General features: G+C 39.9%; 1 long non-coding RNA gene across 2 annotated transcripts in view; it reads left to right on the top strand.

Moving 5' to 3' along the window:
• Positions 1 to 15,933, top strand: part of LOC103692377 (uncharacterized) — an 83,119-nt gene extending 67,186 nt beyond the window's left edge. For both annotated transcript variants that reach the window (XR_015620945.1, XR_015620944.1), the window contains 2 exons: positions 10,588 to 10,760; positions 15,310 to 15,933. This is a non-coding gene — a long non-coding RNA (uncharacterized LOC103692377). The remainder of the gene's footprint in view (positions 1 to 10,587; positions 10,761 to 15,309) is intronic.
• The last annotated feature ends 388 nt before the right edge of the window (positions 15,934 to 16,321 follow it).

Here is a 16,321-nt window from a genome sequence, read left to right on the forward strand (position 1 = left end):
GAAGGGTTTGTTCTTTACCTACTTGCACTTACTTGCCAGCATATCTGTTGGAGTCTACTTCTTCAGGATTTCAGCTTCTACAGAAGACCAGCTCAAACACCTCGTCTGAGGGACCGAGCAAGTACTGGATTCGCGGACTTCCCATTTACAGGTGGCCATTGTTGGGTTAGTTAGACTGCAGCCTATATATCATTCTAATAAATTCCCTTTACACACATGCAGACAGACACACACACACAGACATACACAGAGACACACACAGAGACACACACAGAGACACACACAGACATACACACACAGACATACACACACAGACATACACACACAGACACACACATATATGTGTGTGTGTATATATACATACTTACATATATATATATATATGTATATCGAGAGAGAGAGAGAGAGAGAGAGAGAGAGAGAGAGAAGAGATTTTCATTCCATGAGGTCTATAACTCTAGAGAACTCTGACCACTACGCTACTCATGAACAAAGAGGCAAAGAAGTAGGGACAGAACTGAAGATGGGGACCCAGGGCTGATGGTAGTCTAATACTAAGAGGTGCTTTCCTTTTCAAATCACCTAGGCTTTGTCCAATTAAGGACAAAGTGATTCCTGCTTTGTTTCTTCACTACTGAGTCAGAGGAAGCTATGTGTCTATTTTAGTAAATGAGTCATACTCATTTGGCAAACTTGTCTGGAAATGCTGGTGGTATGCACCTAGTTTGGACTATATCCTTCATTGACAAAACATGGCTTGTTCATTGTACTTTTGACTCCAATAGATAGAATAGATTATTTACTCAAATCTTCTCCCAAGCCAGAGTAAGTAAGAGAAGTTTCTATGTATCTCATCCTGCATAGCAGATTTTAGACACTTTATCTGTTTGATAGTTATGTCAGTTTTAGAGCCAAAAACAAAATAAATTCAAATCTCTCCTCTGGAACTCTCCCTGGATTGTCTGATTTCAGAGTTAGTATTCATCATCATACTATATGGCCACCTCTCTGATACTTTGCTCTCTGGTGATGCTCTCTGATATTCACCTCTCCCACAAACTCTTCACTTTTAAGTAAAAGGGAACAGTGGTTACCACAGTCATTTTAAGTGGCAGACGACTAAACTTAAGTGTAGTATTGGGTTCTGAGTATACTCACCTTGCTGTCTCTCTCTCTCTGTATATTTCTGATAAAAATCTATTCTTGGAATGGCAGACAATCTAGCACATATCCATTCCTTACTCTTAGTAAATATATGTTTGTTTTCTGCTATTTTTCTCTTCTAATGTGCCCATGTTCTGTCTTGAAAATTATGCAGCCTCTATTCTACTCAGTTTCTCGTGGATCTGTATTATGACTGGATTCCTGACTACAGCATTTCTAAGGAGTTGAAACACTGGATGTTAACCGACTATTTCCAAGACTGTGATATAACATGCACTGAAGAGCAGAGATGATGAAATCAAATTTGTCCAAGTGTAGCTTTTTCCTTTACAAGTAGTAGGACCTTGGGTACATCATTTGGCTCTTCAGACTTTTCATATCTAAACAATGGGAAATGGTAAAAAAAAAAAAAAAACCACTGATCGGGTATGTTCTTGTCAGGATCACTTCTGCTAATGTTTGGTTTTGGTACAGTAGTTACTATACAGTAACTGCTATCTATTAATATTAATCTTAAGGCATGGGATTGGTTGGGAATTTGAGAGAGAGACATCATAAGCAACTATTTTATGAAAAAGACTAGATTTGGCAAAAAGAGAGGAAGAGCTTCAGAAAGGACAGAATTAGCTTGCCACAGCTGTTGGAATAAACTACAGCACAGTTAGTGGGTTTAAACAACACAGTGAAGTTAATTTACATTAACTTATGGCTCTGAAGGTCAGGAATCTAAAATTTCTGTATTAGTAAGGAAACCTTACTTTCTCCAACTTGTAGTAGCTGCCTACACTCTGTGGCTCATGGCCACACACCATTTTGATTTCTTTTTTCATAGCTCCATTCCCTCTGATTCTTATCTCAAAGGACATTTGAGCCTATACTTGGCACACTTAGATATCCAGAGCAGACTCCTATCTCAAAATGCTTAATTTTATCACATGTAAGATAGCATATATTGATGTTCATAGAAGTAGGATATCTCTCTCTTCCCCTTTTCTCTCCCTTTTTCTTTTTCACACTCTCTGTAATGGGGGTTGGGGCAGCTCTGTGTGTATGAGTGTGTGTATGTATGTGTGTGTGTGTGTGTGTGTGTGTGTGTGTGTGTGTGTTGCTATTTAGCCTACCATAAGGAGTATCAGAGTTGTTTGATTTTCCTGGACTGATACTAATAGTAAACTTTGGAAGACCCATTGCAATGCTGATAGAAATGGACTTTGAATATAAGAGTGGAAGGGATTAGAATGCAGAAGCTAGGTGAATAATGAACTAAGATCATTGTGACAACAGTGAGAGCAAGAAGGAGCTGACTTTTGAACTTTGTCTATAGAGACTAAGAAGATGGCAGAATCAACTAGAGTTGGAAAACACTGGAGGTAACTGACTTAAAGCCTTTCTGGGGAGTTCTTCTTGAAAGCCATTCTTTTTAAAGCAGAAGATGTCTTTATCTAGAACATGCTTTCTACATATCAATTATTCTTAACATATATTTACATGTCCATATTTTAAACATTTTAAATATTTTTCCTTAAGAAGATATGAGTGAATACCTTTTCTAAAGTAATTACTTTCACAAAAATCACAACTCTAATGTTCTTGGATATTTTGAACGTACAAAAGTATGTAAGAATTTACTAAAATGGAAATATATCTACCACATATCACTTAAAATTATCTTCTTAACCATAACCACTCATGATACTACATACAGACATGTTCTGGTGTTATGACAAGAACAAAACATGGAGAAATTCAAACCTAGACTTGACTTAATCATCAGTTCTCCCCAGGCCTTCCTTTCATCACCGAAATAGAGAGACGTGGCTTAACTTATTATAATAATTCAGCTGGATTATCTATGGAAGTTGACAGGTACCCTACTCTACAGTATGAACACACACACACACACACACACACACACATTTGTTCACTGTTAAGTTTGTAATGATTTTTCCTTATATGTTTAAAATAACATAAAGTCTTTTGATGGAGTCTGTTGGTTTGTTCTGATAAACTCATTAAAAAAATTCTGAGTTGTTTTAGTCTAGGCAGTCAATTACTTTAACTTAGCATTACTCGTGATCTTTTGAATCATTTACCTCCATAGCATTTAGATAGTGACGCATGGCTTAAGGAAACAGTTTCTCCCAATAGATTGTCCTGGGAGTTTGGAAATGATGAGTTCCTGGGGAAGAAAATCTGGCTTTCTTCCAAGATTTAAATTGGGTGTTAGAGACGGAAAGCACCACTGTTTACTGGGTTGTATTTGATTCATTTTTCTGCTCATGCCTCTGGGGAACATTGCCTTGAAATACTAGCTCAGTGACCTATTATAGTTCACTGGGAGTCTACAAGACCAGGCAAATTAGGTTTAAAGTTGCACACACACACACACACACACACACACACAGTGAGAGAGAGAGAGAGAGAGAGAGAGAGAGAGAGAGAGAGAGAATGGGAAAGAGACAGAGAGAGAGAGAGAGAGAGAGAGAGAGAGAGAGAGAGAGAGAGAGAGAGAGAGAGAGAGAGAGAGAGGAGAGAGAGGTAGAGGCAGGCATTTGCACACGTACACTGGATTATCTCTGTTAGTAGTATCTCTATCAATTGTACCCATTCCTATTTAGTGTAACAGAGTTGGACTCAAAGCAGCCATCGCTGAAGATAGCACTGTTGACATGATCTTTCCCTTGATGCAGCTGCTTTCCTATTTGTGAAGGCTCTCAAACCTCATAAAATGAAGTCCTTTGAATCAAACCACAAATCCATTAGAGCTAACCTCAGCAAAACTCCCTGGACACCCTGTGTCCTTATTCCACCGAACCCCCTCTTTTCCCAGCTCTTTCATTTCCATTAAGTTAGCTAGAGCCAGACTTGCAAGAATAAATCAAGTTCTCTCTCGAATTTAGTTCATATTAATAAAAATCACAGGTCATTTTCCTGTCTCAGACCTTTGATTTAGAATAGCTACCATTTGCTGAGGTCTAAGTATGTGCCAAATGTAGCATTCATTCTACAAGAGTCTTGCAAGGTAGGCGCTGTTTTTCCAGCCTTTCTCATAGAGAAAAGAGAAACCATGGTTTCATTTTTTGATACAACAGCTCAGATTTAGTCTGTACACATCAAGTATTTTCATTGGTGATGTTTATCTCTCATCCTGACAGCTTCATAAGAGTAAGTAATTTTTAAATATAATTGGATACTTAAACAATTCCTCATTCATCTCAGGCAGTTACTATCCTAATTTTTGATATTCCGGTGAGAGCTTTACTACTGCCAAGGGAACCTGCTATTGTTTGGGTATTAGGTCAAGCACTTTATATACTCTGAATACTTACAATCACCTCTCTAGACAAAGGTTATAATTTCTACTTGTTGTGTTGATAAACTAAGTTGCTAAAATGCTAAAACCTTGACCAGCTGTTTAAGAGTGTACAGTAATTAATGGAACTTTAGGTACTAGTGTGAAACAGAACTTTCCAAAGGACAGAATACATTTAAAGCTTTTGTTTAGCTTCCTCAATCCCCTCACAATCTTGATAGGTAGATAATGTTTCTGTTTGCACTCTACAGATACGATGCAATGGGCAATAGTGATTGTTGGATTGTCAAATTAATTAGATTAAGAAATGCTTAGAAAAGTAGTGATGTTTACCTCTGGGTTGGTCTAAAAGAGGATTCCTAAATAAGATCACGTGAGCTTGGAAGGCCCGCTCTAAACATGGATAAAGTAACCTCACAAGCTGTAGGCCTAGGTGTTATAGAAGGGAAAGAGGAGTGAGCCTATTGGCTTAGATAGTCTCTTTCTGCTCCCTCAGTGCTGGGAAGTGGCCTGTCCTGTCCCACCATGCCTGTGAACTGAAACCTTTGAAACTCTGAGCACAAGTAAATAGTCTTCCGTGCAAATTGCCTATCTTTGTTCTGAGTCATGGAAAGGAAGGACATCGCTAACAAATGGAGAAATGAAGACACCAAAGAGTGAAGTGGTTCCTTGAGGCCACATGGCTATTAGTAGAATAGAGATGAGAAGAATCTTGATGACCCTGTGTTCTAATTTAGAATCCTAACCATAGCCTCATAATGCTTGATATTTTGGGCATAAATTGACTTGTGAGAACTTAAAAGCATCTTATGCAGACAAGTTCTTTTATTTTCCCATGACATCATTGGCTGGAACAGACAGGAGTTGATGCATTCAATGTTAGTGAAGATTATTGTTATTGAGATTGGTGGGCACTGATGTCTGGGAATTTGAACTGAATGCAAATGGCATCAAGAGGTGACTCGCAAGAAACACACGGGTCTGTCAGAAAGCAAGAGCTGTGCTTGGCAAGAGGCATTGTCATAGATATTGGCAGAATCATTTATGACCAGTCTTATCTGAAGCATGAACAAATCACTCTGGAATCTTCTGGCTGTTGGAAGCGGGAAAAAGTAAGTATTGGGGAGAAACAGGGACACGGAGGAGGCTCCACTGGATTATGGAATACTGAGTGGAATAGAGAGGAAGTTGGTGTCAGCCAGTTTTCTTTTGAGGAATGAAGGACTGGGAGTATGAACATAATGGAAGCAATTTTTCTTCAATTTCAGACATGATAATAAAGAAATCAGCATCTGGAGGACTCCCAAGAGGCAAGCTGAGACTAGGTCTATATTACCTTTTATTGGATCACTAGCTCTCTGCCCACAAAGCCCCTGAATCTATAAAGACAGGGACTAAGTGAACAGCCAAATGTAGATTTGCTCCTTTGTAAGGCTCTTTAAAACCATTTTCTTAAAAAAAAATGAATCAGCCATCAGACATGAATTCCCATTTAGGTTTGTTGTAATGTAAATTGCTGGTTCAAATTGATATCTTGCTAAATTTTTTTCTTTTTTGTTTTTTGAGAATTTCTTTTAACTTACTCCCAATTCAAGTAAAAATTGTAGTCAGTCTTTATCATTGGTTCTTGAGTATTTCCTGAGAGAAACATACTATATCTATGATGAGGAAGCATTCTCTTCAGGATTCCTGAGGTGAAAGGAAATGTGAATGGGACACATTTATTGACATTTTTATTGCCATATCTCATTAATCATAGCATTGGATCTACACACTTACTATTAGTAATGCCCATTGTATAAATGTAGAAAACAATTCAGAACTGCAAATTATATTGTGCAAAGTTGTATGATTAATAAGTAGTAGCCAGAATTTGAAAGTCAATCTGACTTCAAAATATACATTTTCACCAAACCATTCTGTAGAGCCTATCAGAACAAAGTGGAGGCGCATGTGTAAAAGCAACCAGGTTAGGAGGTCAGGGAACTCAGCCACCCATCCAGGAGGAAAATCAAATCTAAATCATGACACTCAACTAATCTTTGAAGTCCCTTTGGATTTTTGGCATTCATTGTTGGTGATGAATAGAATACACCATCCCTGAAGTTGTTTGGTGACTTTTATTCCCCTCATTCAAGCTAGAAGAGATGAAAAATGAGTTAATTTTGGTGAGAAAATATAACTTAATAGTCCACACATTTCTGTTGCATACGTGTGTGAGTGTGTGTGTGTGTGTGTGTGTGTGATTCTCTATTTATCCTGTAGCCAGTGTGCATGCACGTGTGTATGTAAATAGTGTGTGGGTATGTAGAGTGACCAGAGGACAATTTTTTTCTGTGGGTACCATGGGCCAGGTGATACAGACCTTGTTTTTTGTGAACAGATCTCTTAATAGTCTGAAGTTTACCAAGTAGCCTAGTCTGGCTCAGCCAGTGAGGTCCATGCCTTTCAAGTGCTGCGATTAGACATATGTATCATCATGCACAACTTTAAAAAAAAGTTTCTTATGATTGAAATTGGGCACTTATACTCATAAAGCAAGCAATTCACTAGCTGAGATGTCTTTCCACTCTGCACTTCTGTTTCTTAGCCTCTCCTGTATCCACATCATGCTATGGGAACACAATCCAGACAAAATACTGATGGAGTGAAAAACACATTGATGTTAACACAAAGAATATGGGCTGCTGGGGGAACCAGTCTAACTCTTCACTCATGAGGGTCCTTAGCAGAAACCAGAAGTGCTGACCAGCTAAGCCTTCCGGAAATTGTTGACCTACAGATCTGGGAGGTCTGAGAATGATTGTGACTCCAAGTCACTAAAACATGGAGCATATTTTCCTAGCAAATAACCGATATTTACTCAGTGAGATAGAATTGAGTATTCTCATGTCATGTTATGAGAACACAGACATATGAAGTTAAAGTCCCTGCTCTGAAGGGATGTCCTACTCCAAATACAAAGTCAGGAAAGTTACAATTAATCATGACATGGAAAATTACAGAATCAGAGTAACTAATGAAGTTCCTTTTTAAAAAGCCATGCATGTCCTTTGTTAAGAAACCATTATTACAGGGAGCACAGTGGGTTGGTGCCAACAATTCTTGTGATAGTGTCATCCAAACCTCAGACCACACCAGTTTCTTTCCAGCGGAGCCTTGAGGATTACCCAATGCTATTTATATCTATTATATGATGCCTGTTAAGTAACTATAAGTAGAAGCCAGGAACTTGAAGCCAGCACTTTTGGGGAGGACTCTTTAAAGAGATACTGCTGAATTGGTTGTAGGTAGATGTCTGTGGGTGCTAGGCTGAAATTTTCAGTCAATCTGGCTCTAAGTGATTGGGAAAAAATGAAGGGAAATCAGGGGTCTTATGAATGTCTCTGCTTTCATAGAGAAAAACTGAGGGAGCTGGAAAGTAGATACAGAGAAGGTACACATGGGTTTGAATCCCAGTAGAGATATCTGCTACGTTTGTTTTCCTGTTGGTGATATAATCCCCTCACACCTAATACCACTTACGGTGAATGGATGTTCAAGTGTCTACCTTACAAGATTATGAGTTCTAAATGGGCCAGACACCTCCTTTGTGCTCCCTCTTCCCAATCTCTTTCACTTGTAATTCTCCTTACTTTCTGTTGTCATTTCCTATTTGTTCCAAAGATACTAACTAGAGTCACATCATATCAATTCTCACAAAACTAGGTCCCCACTGATGGGTGAAATAGATGGGTTTGGGGATTTCTGGATGAAAAGGGTTTTGAGTGACTACTTGGGTAATAAGATCTGTTCATGTTCCCGGGGAGGCAGACAAAAGGCTGAGTCAAGCCTGTTTTAGAGCAAACTCAGTATTGATTGCAAATGTACTCGTCAGTACCCTGCTTGTCACATCAGTGCACAGTCAGAATAGTAGTTTTGTGACATTTTTTGGCATTGCAAAGTGGTAAATCTCAATGTGGGAGCATGAACATGACCAGGAGGACATAGGTTGACAGGACTGTCCTGGAGTTGTTTAATCCAAACATGTCACGCTCATTGTCACCCCCTGCTCTACATATATGTTTGTTTATACATAGGGAGGAGTTTGTCATAATACCAGGAGTAGCAGTAGCAACTACATTTCTAACTTGTTTGAGATAAGGTCCTTTTGTTGTATGGCACAGTTCAGGTCAGTCTAGCTGACCCACGGGCATCTGGAGAATCTCTTGCTTCTGCCTCCCATCTCATTGAAGAAACACTGGGGCTATGGACACCTACTACTGTCTTGGTTTTATGTGTGTTCCTTGTATTCAAACTCAGATCCTTGTGTTTTCACATCATGTGCTGTGCTCTAGCCATTGAACTATCTCTCCACCACACATATTTAATGCTCACATGCAAACCAGAGAGGAGGTGGGGGAATTCTATCAACTTCCCTTGCTCTCCCAGTGGGCTCAATCATAAAACTGTTCCTTCAGTGTTCCTTCAGTAGAGAGAATGCACAATTGAAATCATGCATAAGAATTAAATACAAAGTGTAATGACACTAGAATCTATGGAATACGTATCAGGCACATTTCTAATATGATTGGCTGCTACTTGAATGGAGAGATATCTCACCTTATGCTGGGAGGGTTCACTTAGGCTTACTAGGGAGTTTTAGAGATGCCGCAGGGAAAGTATAAAAAGGTGGAGTATTTTCTAGCTTTGGGACCTTTTCACTTTTGTTTCTACTCCCAGACCTCTTCCTTCCCAGGCATTGCTGCATTGCTGATTTGTTATGGTCTCTATAAGAATGTCAGCTTCAAAACAGGACCATTCTTCATTATCTTAGCCCAAATCACCCCCGTACCTTTCCCCCACTTCTTTATTGATATTTACATCAGACCACCCACTGGACTTGGTGTCACATCTTGCATGTTGATTTGTTAGTTGTTCAGCTCCTGCTATTTCTTGAGAGACTCATGAAGTATGAGCTTTGTTTTGTTTGTTTCTATCCACAGTACCTACATGCACAGATTTTACATCTAAAGCATTAGACATAATCATTGGTAAATGAAAGAGTAACTGAGAAGGCAAGCTTAGTTTGGAATCAGCAATCACAAGCAGACCTGGAGAGGTGACTCAGTGGGCAAGAGCACTTCTTATTCAAGCTTGAGACCTAGGTTTGGGTCTTAGCACTCATACGTGGTTTTGCAAAAGCCTTTGATCCTAGGGGTGGAGATAGCTGGGATTATTGGAAGGGAAGAAAGTAGAATCATAAAGTAGGACATCCAACATCCTTTTTCTAGCTAATGTATGAGCATACACACATACGCACATGAATACTCACATGTCTACATCTCACATAGACACACACACACACACACACACACACACACACACACATACACACACACAGAATCAAGTCACAGGACAGGCATTCCATAGCTGCTGGTGAGGTTAATTGTATATATATACATGTGTGAGCAGATCAATGCGACACAACTCTCCAGCAAGCCAATGTCTGCCTCACTTCACACCCCTGCACATTGTGTAAGGAATGTCCAGACACTTTCTTTTTCCAGCATGACGTAATGTGGAATGAGAAGACCTGCAGAACAGGCTGCTCGTAACCAGACAGATGACCTCACTCCCTTCCTGGGCATTCCCAAGCTCTGCTGTTACAAAAGCACAGCCCCCAGACTCACAATGTTTGGTTCACAGGTGGTGGTTTTAGTTCTCAGTCTTCTGTTGGCAAATGACTTCAAATCATCCCCAAGCTCCCCTGTGGCTGGCGGGAGGACAGCCCTGATGGATACTGTCTGGCCTATTTCTTCAGCCAAATGGAATGAATTCAGCCTGAGGAGAAACCAAGACATAAAGGGGGATAAATATGTTTCAGCATCAGCCACAAGGAGACAAGCTGAGAGGAACTAACTGTAGTGGTGGGGAAGTTTAAAAAACAAAGTAAGAAACATGTTTCACTGACACCAACAGGCTCAGGTTGTTCTTGTGATTGTTTTAAGGGCTTGGGGCCTGCAGAAAGAATGCTGCCAATTTCTCTCCTATGGCTCATTTTCATTTAAAATATTCCTTTCATTTCATGCCTGTGTATATATTAACATGATTGTAACTCTGGTCTACAGGTATCCAGGCTTCTGTCGTTTATAACAGACTTTGAAAGGCACGTCAGCAAACATTAAAACAGGTGAATAATCTCCTTTGTATGTGAACAGGCTGGGGTTCAGAGAGAGGAGCCAAACTCGCCAACATCATATGGCCACGCAGCAACAAGGCTTGTCCTGGAGCCCAGATGGCAGTAAGTTCATGTTTGGTTTCTATCCAACCAGATCAATGCAAGACAGAACAGGTGGTATTTCTTAGCTGAAGGGTCTGTATTCATCAACTTTTCCACATCTATTTCTCTCTGATCAGCTACCATATACCCTACAGGTCTGGGAAGATAAATCTATCAAGTCACATGAACAATCGATGGACCACTTAGAACTATTGACGCTTCCCTTCATGCTGGATCTCTCTTCTCGTTACCCTCTCATGAAGCTGACTTTCCACATAAATAGGCATTTTCCCTCAATCAAATTTTAAGTATGAACAACATCTTTCCTATACATACTCTATTCTTTTAATATCTGAGAACACATCCGGTTTGCATTTCTAAAGCATTTCCTGGTTTTACCAATCTCTCTCTCTCTCTTTGCTGCTAACACCTATATTGACAGCACTCTTCTTGTGCCTTGGATTGTAATAAAAGTCTCACAGCTGCTGACCTGGGCTATGCTAGCAGCCTGGATTGTGCTAATTAACTGCTGGCTGCTAACTTTTCTTCCAATCTTGACCCTTACATTCATTTTCAGAATGCAAAAAAAGTGAATACTTACTAATAGTCACTTCATGTGCCTACTTTCTAAGACTTCATTCTTTAAAAATTTACTTATTTTTTAACAGCCTGACAGCAGTTTACTCTCCCTCCTCTCCTTCTAGTCCCTTCGTTTCTCTTCCCTAACCTCATCCACTCCTCCTCCATTTCTCTTCAGAAAAGACCCAGGCTCCCTGGATATCAACTAGCCATGGCATATTAAGTTGCAGTAAAACTAGGCACCCCCTCTTGAATTATGGTTTGCTAAGGCTACCCGGTAGGGGAAAGGGCCCTAAAAGCAACAGAGTTAGAGACAGTTCATGCTCCCACTGTTAGGAGTTCCAAAAGATATCCAGGCTGTTCAACTGTAACATATGAGCAGAGGGTCAGTCCCATGTAGGTTCTCTGGGTGGTGGTTCAGTCTCTGTGAGGCCCTTTGAGACCAGGTTAGTTGATTCTGTGAGTTTTCTTGTGATGCTCTTAACCTTTCTGTCTCCTACAATCCTTTGTCCTCCCCCCTTTTCCAAAGCATTCCCCAAGTTCTGCTTAGTGTTTGGCTGTGGGTCTCTGCATCTGTTTCCATAAGTTGCTGGGTGAAAGCCTCTCTGACGACAATTGGACTAGGCACCAATCTATGAGCATAGCAGAATATCACTAGGATTCATTTCATTGACTATTTTTGGTCAGTCACGTTTGGTTCTATTTTAGATCTCTGGGCTATACAGCCTCTGGGTCCTGGCCCTCCAGGCAGTGTCAGCAGTAGGATCCCTCTCATGACATGGGTCTCAAGCTGAATCAGTCATTGGTTGGCCACTCCCATCATCTCTGTACCACTTTTACCCCAGTATATATTAAAGGCAAGAGAAATTGTAGCTCAAAGGTTTTGTGGCTGGGTTGGTGTCCCAATCCCTCCACTGGAAGTGTTGCCTGGTTATAGAAGATGCCAAGATCAGGTTCCATATACCCCATTGCTAGAAGTCTTAGGATCACTCTCATGGGTTCCTTGAAGTTGCTATTATACTAGAGTTCTAACTCATCTCAGAGATTGCCCCATTCTTGTTGTCTCATCTCTCCTAGCACCCTCCTCCTCCGTTTCCTCCCACCAAATCCCTCTTGCTCCCCTCCATACCCCTCCATCTAGACCCCTTCCCCGGAAGACTTCTTGCTACAATTGTAAGATCCTTAACTTTTCTATAAGGAAGGATTGTGGCCTTTTACATTTCATGAAACTCAATTTCATTCATTCCACACATTCTTATTTTGTTCTGGGAAATTTTGTGTGTAGAGAAACAAGAAAAGGAAAGCAGCTTGGAAGCTATGACAGGTTGATAAGGTTTAAGATTCAGTCTATTGGTGTCCTAAGAACTCCATCCCATCCTAAGAATTCCATTGAATCTTTGGATTCTTTCCCCTAATTTTTAATGTAAGATCAAGATGATTCAAACTTACTATCACTCTGACAAGATTTTTGTGGGTCTTCAGGGCCACAACGTCACATGAGGAGAAAGTGATGTGATGCTTTCAACCCACTATACACTGTTCTGCATACCTTAAACATGATGTGCAGGGTGAGCGCAAGGGAAGGCAGAGAGAGGAAGGCAGAGACAATAGTTTGGACTAAATGAGGTGCCACCTTAAAGTGAATTGTTATCCTGAAACTTTTGGGAGGACGTAGAAAATTACATCTCTCCACTGGGCTTTCTTATGTTTGCCAGCCTACCCTAGATTATAAGATTGAAGGTCTCTTGATGATTCTGAAAGTTCTGTGAAGTAAATATGGACTGGGTACTTGTGGAAAGAAAAATAGAAAGCTTGAAACTATTGGGGCTCTCTGTAGTGCCAGGTCCTCCAGATGAGATATTCAGGATGAGGGGGAAGCTGAAAGGATGGTTCAGGGGAATGTGGTAGATCCTGTCAGCATTCTGTCCTTCAGGAGTGATGTCAGTGGTAGGGCATCTTGAGTAGTCAGTGAATATATGAGGGCATGGTGAAAAGCACTGCTGTGTACTCAGTATGTTTTATGCTGTCCAGAGAACAATCTTCTACTTATGCTTCTTTGCCTCTGTGCCTTGCATCCCAGCAACATGATCCAGATTGACCTTTCAGGAGCTTGGGTTCCAATGGCTTCAGTGATGGGAGCTTTGTCCTCACAACTGTTTCCTCACTTCCCTTTCTGTCTCGTTCCCTATGTCTGTTCATTTTCTCTCCACTTAGAAATGGTTCATTACACATAGTAAAGGCAAGAAAAGGCCACAACTGTAGATGTTGAATAGATGGTGGTAGTTCTAGTCTCGGGGGAGATGACTGAATTTTCAGAAACTTTGTGGGCTAGAGGCGGGTTGTAATTGGCAGTGAACTAGAGGAAGGCTTTGTTCTCCTAGGGGAACTGTCTGTGAAACCAGGAACTCTCAGACCACATTCTTGGCGCTTGCCTTCAGAAATCATTTACTATACCACTAAGTATTGGCCTGGTTTTTTACTAATTGATACTGTTGTGTGGCAGACAAGATGATGAGCCTGAGCTTAAAGATGTTACCATCTTGGTCTGCCCGCTCTGGTGGGAATCTCCCCAGAGACAATGTGCCTGTTAGTGTAAAAGTGAGTTGGGTGCATTTAGATTTTAAAACAACACTCTAGCTCATTCTAGAGGAAGCAGTATGTTAACGATTTGAGAAATAGTTCATTCATTCATTCATTCATTCATTCATCTACTCACTAATTTTCTCAAAGTTTATTCAGAACTTGTTCTGTTTTAAATATTATGCTAGAACTTGGGTAAGATAACTAGGACACTGCCTTGGTCATCAGAAATATATAGTTCACATAGGCCATATAGGTGTTGAGTAATGGTGCTGCTTCACTCTAAGGAACCCAGTCCCTTCCCCATGCTGGTTATGGCTGCCTGGAAGAATCTGTCTTTATATACAAAAGAATTCAAGTTTGGTAAAGATGGGTTATTTTGTAATCAAATACATATATTAATCAGATTTAATAATTTTCAATAGCTTTATTAGAATTATTATCATTACTATTATTACATAATGCCTTCAGAGGTGATTTGCCAACATGTATGCCTGTATACAATTTTTGTTCCTGGTGCCCATGGAGGTAAGAAGGAGGCATCAGATCTCCTGGAATTGAGGTTGCAAATTCTTGTGAGTTTCCATGTGGATACTGGGAATTGAACCCAGGTCCTCTGCTAGAGCAAGTACTCTTAACTTCTAAGTCATCCCTCCAGCTCTTTGTTTATTTTCTGAGATAAGGTCTTATTATGTGGATCAGACTGCCTTCAAAATCAGAGATCAGTTTGCCCTTGTCCTGAGTGCTGGTACTTAAGGTGTGCACATCAAACTCTGCATGCTTTTGTATCTAATAACAAAAATAATCTCCAAACCCCACACAAATCCATGAAAACCTATATGAGAGTGGGATCTATAGAGAGGTCATATGAATAAAGGGTGAAATGATATATTACGAAGGGGAAATGTTGCTATATTTTGTAATTGTTCCTGGCTGCCAGTAATATGGAATTTAAAACATACCTGTTCAGAATGTATTCTAGGTGAAAAGCAGAAAATAAAGGGAGGGAGAGGAAGGGAAGGAAGAAGGAAGAAAGGAAGGAAGAAAGGAAGAATAAAAGAGGGGAGGAAGAAGGGAGGAAGGCATGTAGGCAAAAGGAAAAAAGAGCAGTTTTGTTGTTAAGCAAATCAGCATTAGTGACTAATTACAAATGATGATGATAATAATCAATGTTTCACTACATTGAAAAATGTGAAGATAATGGGTCTGTGGCAAACTGTTGGATGTCTTGAAATGGGCATGTTCCGATGTCAGGAGTTTTTAACAAATTGGTTTACGAAAATTAGCAGCTCAAAGAACACTGATTGACAAAATGTATTCATTAAGACCTTAAAAATGCATGGTAACTTACTTGAAAATGTAAATGCTTACTACCTGTTTTGGCTAAATAATTTGGCTCTTTCCGTTCTAGAGAGAGAAGAGGCAATGCTTGTGTCTGGCTCTGCCACCTTGGGCAGCTGAAACAGAGTGAGAAGCTGACTGATCTGTAGAGGCTTTCTCATCCTGGGCTTGGACTTCTCCTTTGCTGACTGGAAGCGATGAACATTCCCTACTCCCTCTTCTCTGGATTCACACTGTTCTCTGTGTCAGAAGTCTCTGGAAAACTTTATACCTGCACACCTTCTCCACTGTGTATTTCTCTTGATTTTATGAGTGGAAAGCTGTGGGGTATGAGGAGCTCCATACTCAGAACCCCTCACTCAACACTGCATGAGAAGACACGATTTTTCTCCTTCTTTGCACTCCAGGCTCTGCATGAGAAGGGTGAAGGCTATCTTCCCAGCCTGTCACATAAAATTAGGATACTAAAACTACTTCAGGGAAAGAAAATGGTTGTCATCTTCTGTTGTCACTGAGTCTCTTGGTACAACTTTCTTGCTTATACTGAGGTGGAATGTGTGTGTTTGTAATATGTATATAAGCATGTATAACATATATATGTACATACATAAATGTGTATATATGCACATATATGTAATGTGTGTTTTATGTGAAATGTAGTACCATTAAAGGAAATGGATGTTAAGTGCTTCTAGACTTGTTTGAGTCCAGTTATCTGTTTCCCTGAGGGCTATGTCATTCCCTGTGCTCAACAAAGTATCCTGAGACATTTCCTATTATGCGTTCTCTGCCACTTTCATAGGTATTTGTTTTGTCCTCAGAACACAGTTCAGCTCTATCCATGGGATGTGGCAAATTGGTACAGTCTTTGTGTAACTTAATTAAACACATATGTATGAAGGAAGGCAGAAATTAAAAAAATGTTTCATTTAATTATTACAAAATCATCTTCAGAACAGACTAGGTGTTCTGGATTTATGTTTTGTGTATTGCATTTGTTTTTCTATAGAACAGAAAAAATCATGTTTAATAACTTGAACATTGTTTTCTCTTGTGCTATGAAAGCTAGTTCAATATGTGTG

The sequence above is a fragment of the Rattus norvegicus genome, chromosome 5 (genome assembly GCF_021556685.1).
Source record: "Rattus norvegicus strain SHRSP/BbbUtx chromosome 5, alternate assembly SHRSP_T2T, whole genome shotgun sequence".
NCBI lineage: Eukaryota > Metazoa > Chordata > Mammalia > Rodentia > Muridae > Rattus > Rattus norvegicus.